Below are 7,842 nucleotides of genomic sequence, written 5' to 3' on the forward strand. Positions count from 1 at the left end.
AGACTGCCTGTTTTTTCTTGCTAATTGGCCTGCAGAAGAATTGAATGTTCTCAAACCAGTTTAGTTTAACCTGTTTCTTTAAATATATTTATATTTTGCCCTTTTTAAAAAAGATTAATCCCCAACCCCCTGCCAGCTTTTGGATACTCAAATGTTGAACAAATTCTCTTGTTACCCAAGAAATCTCCTAAACAGGAAAAATTCTATAAACCTGGGAATTATTTTTGAAGAATAAACAATTAAAGTCTTTTAAACTGATTTCAACTCTCAATAATTTACTTAGCAATTATATGGAAGTGGCTTGCCAATGCCTTCTGGGACATTTTTGTTTTTAATTTACCAATCTAGCCTACAGCTATGGATTAGTCTCCCATCCAAATACTAACTGAGTCAAAATCTGCTTAGCCATTTCAAGATCAACCATGGTTAGCTTACATATTGCCATGTGCTGTGAAGGATACAGAATGTCACCGCTGAAAACTTATTTTTTTAATGCATATAAATTTAATTGCAAATTCTAATTATACAAATATAGTCCAATACAGTAAGATTTTAAAAAGAGAACAGAAAAGAGTAAAATGTACAAGAAAAAAAAGAGGAAGAAAAAAGAGAAAGAAGACTAAAGAATAAAGGGAAAGAAATGTTTAAAGAAGTAACGTCTAACATTTATCACAGGTATAAAAAATTAGTGACTCTTCACCTCCTGCATGATTACAAACATTTATCTTTTCATTGCATACCCCATCTCTTAGCTATAAACAAATCCACAAAACGTCATCTTTTCAGTTCTAGTGCCAGCAGAATTATTATTATAATGCTTCTCAATATTTTTACAAGCTTGCACATCTTTTCTCTAAAATCTTTTGTCCTCTATTGCAGGGGTGTCAAACGATGAAAAGATGGTATACGTTTCCTTATTATTTTTCCTGCCCTGATTGCTAGCAAATAGAACACTTTCATAAAGACCTGTTTGTTTTGCCCCATGGCCCTATTGATAGGGTACAAAGGCAAAGAAGAATATGGTAACCACATTAGCTCTATCACCAGAATAAATATAGTTGATACAATGAGAAAAGAGAAAAACACTTACCTTGTGGCCAGTTACATCACACAGAACAGGCCTAAAATAACCAGGTTCCACCTACAGTACTTCAGCATGACTGACAATGTTCCCTCACCTTAAGTGTGCTTTTCCAGTTATTGATTTATGCCGATGTAGTTATTGAGTTTAAAATAGAGAGTTGGGTCCATTCAGTCTCTTAAAGAACAATTAGAAACCAGCCAACCTATCTCAACCAAGGAAAAGGGTATTTTTGTGGGATGGTGGTAAGACAATTATTCTGAGCCAAAGAATGAGAGGGTTGCTCTATTCAAATTTTGGCTCAATATTAGAAATAATACAAGGAATCTCCTCTAAATTTACCAGATAGGAACAAAATTCCTGCTCCCCCATTTGTGAACTGAGGGTTTGTTGAGAAGAAAATGAAACACACAAAAACACAAATGCCAACAAGTAAATGGGTGGAGTGCAAATGGCTGCATACATCCTCCGGGTGAAAAAGGTGGACACCTTTCAAACTTAGATATCACTTGGGAGAAGTTGCTTGCCTGGTGAACATAGGTATTCTTGAAATAAAAATCACTCCAAGGTCAAGGTATACAATATTCTCAGAGCCACAGAGAGGAAAGGCAAAGGCTATTCAGGCCGTGTGCATTTTTGTGTGTGTCAATGTTCCTGAATCTACATAAGAAAACATAGAACAAAACCAAATTATATGGGAAATTACCAAGGAGGAAATAGTTTCAGAGCCTGCCTTCCTTCCTTCCCTCCTTCCTTCCTCCTACCTACCTGTACCTTCCCTTTCACAGAATACTTCTTAGTAAGCAAAAGAAACATCAGATTAGATAGCTATGCCACATGAAGACTCCCTACTTACAATAAACACAGCACACTCTCTTTTTGCGTATTTTGACCAGTATGCCACAAACAGAACCACCCACTGCGAACAGATTCACATTATTCTATGCAAACTACGCTCTCAGCTGTAAAGATGAGCATAAAAGGTAACTAGCATATATGAATCTACTGACACATAAAATGGTTAGACTGAATAGAAAACAAATCTATGATGTCATAGAAAACCCTACATTCTAGAACAGTGTGGTAAATCCAGTAAACATGTGAAAACACCATGGGAAGCTCTTTCCAGCATAGTTAGGACTCTGTGTTTTGGTATATATTCCATAATTTCTATTTCCCCTCTGGATTATTCTGTGATTATGCAACATCCATACAAATGGATTTCAGATGGGAAGAAGGGGAGGAAAGAACTTTTACGGGAATAAAATAAGAAGACAAGTAATTCTCAAGTATTCTTGACTGATAGTTTTCAGAAGACAACCAACAAGGAGGGATAAATTCAGCAAAAAAAAAAAGGATGGAAAATACAGAGGATGCAAGCAGCGAAACAAATGAAGAAATTAAGGACATTTCAGAAAATGCCCAACAAAATAGTGAAGTAGTAAGTTCAACTATCTTTCAAGGAATAAATGATGAACACCGAGAGGAACAACATGATCAGCATTTTATTTCCAGCAGTGACATGGAAAAAACGACAGAAGAGTGCCATCACGGCAGTAATAAAACTTCAAGCCAGCCAAAAAGTCATACTTCTGTTGGTCAGTACTCCCTTCGCAGCAACACAGCATCAATAAAACATGGAAAAGAAATAGATAGTGAGTTTAGTCCACCATTGGTAAGCCGAAGAACTGGCAAACCACTTTGCAACAGTTTTAACCAGACAAGTCTCATTTGGGAAAGAAAGCCCCTTGCAGAAATTCTTCATCCTAAAACACCTGCAATAAGTGGAGATACTGAAAAATGTACAGATGCTGAAGATCAGATACCACCTTCGGCTGGGGACATAGAAAATAAGCAGGCTTCCTATGAGATCTCCCAATCTGTGGAGGGAGAGGAATCTAAAAAGGATGGTCTGCTGTCAAAAGAAGAGGAATTGACACTTAGCAATCAGTTTAGAGAAGCAAAGGTATCCCAAGACAGTACTATAAGTATCCCGACACCAGGAGAAGCTTATTATGGCCCAGAAAGTTCATGCCCAGAAGGACTACGGATAAGATTTGAGGAGCCGGTGGAGGAGAAAAAACCTCCCCAGTTACAGCAAATAGCTCCTGAGGAAGGCGGTGTTTGGGTTAATAAGAAGACAGGCAAGGTAGTTAGAAGCAATTTCAATCAAACAAGTCTCATTTGGGAAAAAAAGCCGCTAGCAGAGATCCTACAGCGTTCTTCAACAAAGAATAAAACATCAAATCCAGATGAGGCTCAGTCACCAGAGGATTAGAAAGAAATTTTGCTCAGGTTCAAAGTTCTTATGGGGCTCGTACATTAGTAGTTTTTGAGGGGTGTGTTAAATACCACCTGTCTAGCACTATTGAATATAAATGCTACTACTACTAATATTAAATGTTATGAAATAACACTTCACTTTACTTCACTGAATATGTACGAACAGTTGAAAAGAAATACAGGTTCATTAAAAAGCAACAAAAATACCTTCAGTAAAACTCTTTTGATCATGAATTTACTAAAATTGTTAAGATGACTTAGTCTCTATTTTAAATATTCCTATTGTTAATAGCTAACTGCAAGAAAAGTCAGTAAATTTGTGCTGTGACCTCCTTATTCAATGATACATCAGTTATGCTGATGGTCCCACATTTTCTGATTCAGTTGAAGATACCTAATTCGTTTAACAGCAAATATTCACAAGAATTTCTTTAATCCAAATTAATTAATGGATATGTAATCTGTAAAGACAGAGTTTTGCTGTGAAAACAGGGCAAATCCTTCATTTTTAGCAGATTTATGGGCACTTTATATAAATCTAAAATATAAATATACACACATACTGTACATATACATGTGCATATATAAAAACAGCAATTGCAGCTCATCTAACTTGAGTTCTTAACCTTTTCAGTCTTTGAGGCATTAAGTTAAAAAGATATGTAAGAAGTAAGTTACGACATAGAATGGGCATGTCTTTCTTTTTTTTTAATTTATTTGTTTATACAATCATATTGTCTTTGCAGCACATTTTACATCTTTTACATATCAATAGTGTTTCCTTTATCTATACATATATATCTTATATAACTATATCCATATCTATATACCTATTTTCCACATCTTATTTCATGCATAATACATACATTTGATCCTCTCATATTTCTTATTTCATCTACAATCTATCTTGTATTTCCCCCTCTTGTTGATTCTGCGGTTTTGTATTTGTTTTGTAGTTTCTTGATCTTTCTTCTTCTTTTTGTTACTATCCTATTTTTTTCCTCTTTCCTCTAGCCAATTATACCATAAGTCCCATACTAAGTAGTATTCTGCTTCCTCTTTGTCTTTTAGCTCTTTTGTGAGCTTGTCCATTTTGGCGCATTCCAATTTTTTTTTTTTTATCACATTGTCTTCTGTTGGTGTATGTTTGTTTTTCTAATTCTGTGAATATGAGATTCTTGCTGCTATGGTTATATGTGAAATTAGATATTTGATTTTCTTCTCATACTTCCCCTTAATTATTTCTAATAAAAATAGTTCTGGTTTTAATTCCATTTGATGTGAAGTAATCTCTTCAAACCAATATTTTATTTTTGTCCAATATTTTTTGCGGCCTCGCACGTCCATCACATGTGATAATATGTAGTTGATTACACTTCCAGCAGGCAGGTGAACTTTCAGGAAACAGTCTTGCAATTCTCGTGGTTGGTAGGTGCCATCTGTAAAACATCTTATATATGTTCTCCCTGTATGCCTTTGCCATTGTTAGTTTATAGTTTGTTTCCCAAAGATTTTCCCATTCTGCCAATTCTATTGTGTATCCAAAATTTGTCGCCCACGCTATCATGGTCTCTTTCACTACTTCTTCTTCCATCTTGAATCTTAGTAGATAGTGATAAAATTTTTTGATCAGTTTCTCTTCAGTTCCCTGTAGAATTTTGTCTAATTCTTGTGGCTCTTTATAGAATCCATCCGTTTCTCGATCTTTTTTGTATCTCACCTGTATTTGTAAGTATGGCCACCAATCTATATCTATTCCCTCATTCTTTAATTCTTGTCTTGTTTTTAGTCTTTCATGATTGTCTAATATATCTTCCTATCTTATTATTTTATTTATAACTAATACGTTCAGGTAAATTAATGCTTCCATAGTGGATAACCAAATTGGGATTTTATTGTAGTGGTTTCTTTTAATTTTTAACCATGTTTGAAGTAGAGCATTTCTAATTTGGTGTCTTTGAAAGTAGCCATGAGTTTTGTCTTTCCCATCCCAGATAAAGGCATCCCAACCTAATTCTAAATCGTGCCCTTCTATTGTTAGTATTCTCTTATTCTTTAGGTTTATCCAATCCCTTATCCAGGTGAGATCTGCTGCCTGATAGTAGAGCTCCCAATCAGGGAATCCAAAACCTCCTTTCTCTCTACTGTCCTGTAATAATTTTAACTTAATTCATGTTTTTTTCCCCTCGCCAAATGAATTGTGTTATTAATTTATTTAGATCTGCAAAAAAATTCCCTAAATTTATTGGTATTACCTGGAATAAAAACAGGATTTTTGGTAGGACGTTAATTTTGACCATAGCAATTCTTCCCATTAGCGAAATTTGCAATTTTCTCCAATTTTCCAAATCTTTTTTAATTTTCTGTATTGTTTTATCATAATTATCTTCTTTGATAGTTGTGCATTTCCCTGTCAGCCAAATTCCTAAATATTTTGCTCTTTTTACTATCTGCATTCCCATTGTTGCTTCTAATTCTCGCTCTTGTCTTTTAGTAAGATTTTTTGTAATGAACTTTGTTTTGCTCTTGTTAATTTTAAGTCCGGCTACTTTACCGAATTCCTCCATTTTTTGAATTAATTTGGTTCCTGTTTCTAATGGCTCTTCTAAAATAAATACTATGTCGTCCGCAAATGCCTGGGTTTTATATTCCTCTTTTTAAATTTTTAATCCTTTTATTTCTTGTTTCTTTCTGATTTCCATTAGCACCTCTAATGTTAGGATAAATAATAAGGGTAATAATAGACATCCTTGCCTTACTTCTTTCCAAATATTGAATTATTCTGTGACATCCCCATTACTTATTACTTTTGCCGTTTGTGTCGAATATATTGTTTCAATCAAATGGACATTTCTAATCACCCAATTCAGACTTTCATTTTCAGTGGAAAACCTAATGATTAAAAATGAGTTCACTGAAAATGAAATTATGAATAAGATTGATCTGGAATGAAGGAAATACTCAGAAGCATGGATTTCATCTTTATTCTTGATAAAATAACCAAATAGCTGTTCACACACAATACTGAATCATAATATGATTCCATTTTGGTTGGCATTGAATAGCCTAGTTGCATTCTGACTCCTTGAGGGTTGTGAACAGAATTTTCTAGAAGAGTTCTAAACTGGCAGATTTAAAATTGACAGATAAAATATAATTTTTTCAGACCACCATACTTTCAGTTTGCCCAAACAGATTATTTCCCCAACCATGCACTTTGGAAATAAAATTGGAATATTCCTTTGTTGTCTTTTTTCAAGTCTATATTAATATTCAGACAGCAGAGTGAATAAGTTTAATGTTTAGCCCTTGGAGAGAAAACTATGACTGTTTACAAAATGCACTGATACAAGATACAAGATGGTTAAAATATTCTGTCCCTAACAATTTTTTCATTCTTCCCTTCTCTGTAAAGTAAAATCAAGTATTTTGCTAGCATTTCTCCTCTGCTTTTCTAAGTCATATATTTGTCACAGTGTATTTATAGACATTTGTCATGTTAATTCTTTGGGGGGAAAATAGGCGTCTTCAGAAAGGTTGCTGTGAGACATAATGAGGAAGATTTATTGTAATAATTATAAATTATGAATTTAAAAGCCTATGTGGTCACCATGACAGCAAGTTGAAGAGTAGGGTTATATAGTCAGCAGAAGAGCAAACTTGCATCTGAAAGTTTCAATTCTGTTTTTTAAAGTGTCATTTATCTCCATTAAAAAGTTTATCCTTATTTTTTATGCTGCTCTGGTTCTTTCTTCAAGAAAGGCAGAATAATATAACAGTTATAGGTTGTGTAGCCTGTAAAGTAGCATTTTTGCATTTAAAAGCCTTGTCTTTCCAAATGGCTGCGATTGTGGTGCTTGTTACTGAATATGGTAGACAGACATTTCCTGGAAGAATAGATTTACAATATATTCAGACACAAGATATTTAAGTGATTTCAGCTGCTGTACCTGCTCTAATCTCATGTTGAAACTGAGCATAGGAAAGGTGAATATGTGGGAAGGATGCCCTCCAGTGGAAAACAGCCCACCCTCATTAGGTGCAGAAGCGTTACTGAACTTTCTGCTCTGGTAAGAATAGACTATTTTCCATTTACCAGTACGGGCTGCTGGTACATCGAGAATGTTTTACATATAACAGAAAACATTAATATCATTATTTTCCCACATCCGATCAAAGTTTTTCCCCATTCTCCAGCTTTGATAAATGATGTAGGAAAAGGAGACATCACACCTATATTTTATGTAGCAGTTGCATAACATATGAACAATATATAAATGTGTATTCATAATTAAGACATCCGGGGGATGGGGGGATTGGCAGCTAGGCTGGATGGAGGGGTCAAGCAAGAGCTGAGCTTGGTGTTATTACACAGCTGAAAACAGCTTAAGCATGACCTCCCCCAGAATCCATGAAGCTTTATCTGGTCCTTCCCAGAGGAAGAGAGTTTGGTGAGATTCTTGTAACATAGGTGCTAA

The sequence above is a fragment of the Natrix helvetica genome, assembly GCF_964273705.1.
Source record: "Natrix helvetica genome assembly, chromosome: 1".
Classification (NCBI taxonomy): Eukaryota; Metazoa; Chordata; class Lepidosauria; order Squamata; family Natricidae; genus Natrix; species Natrix helvetica.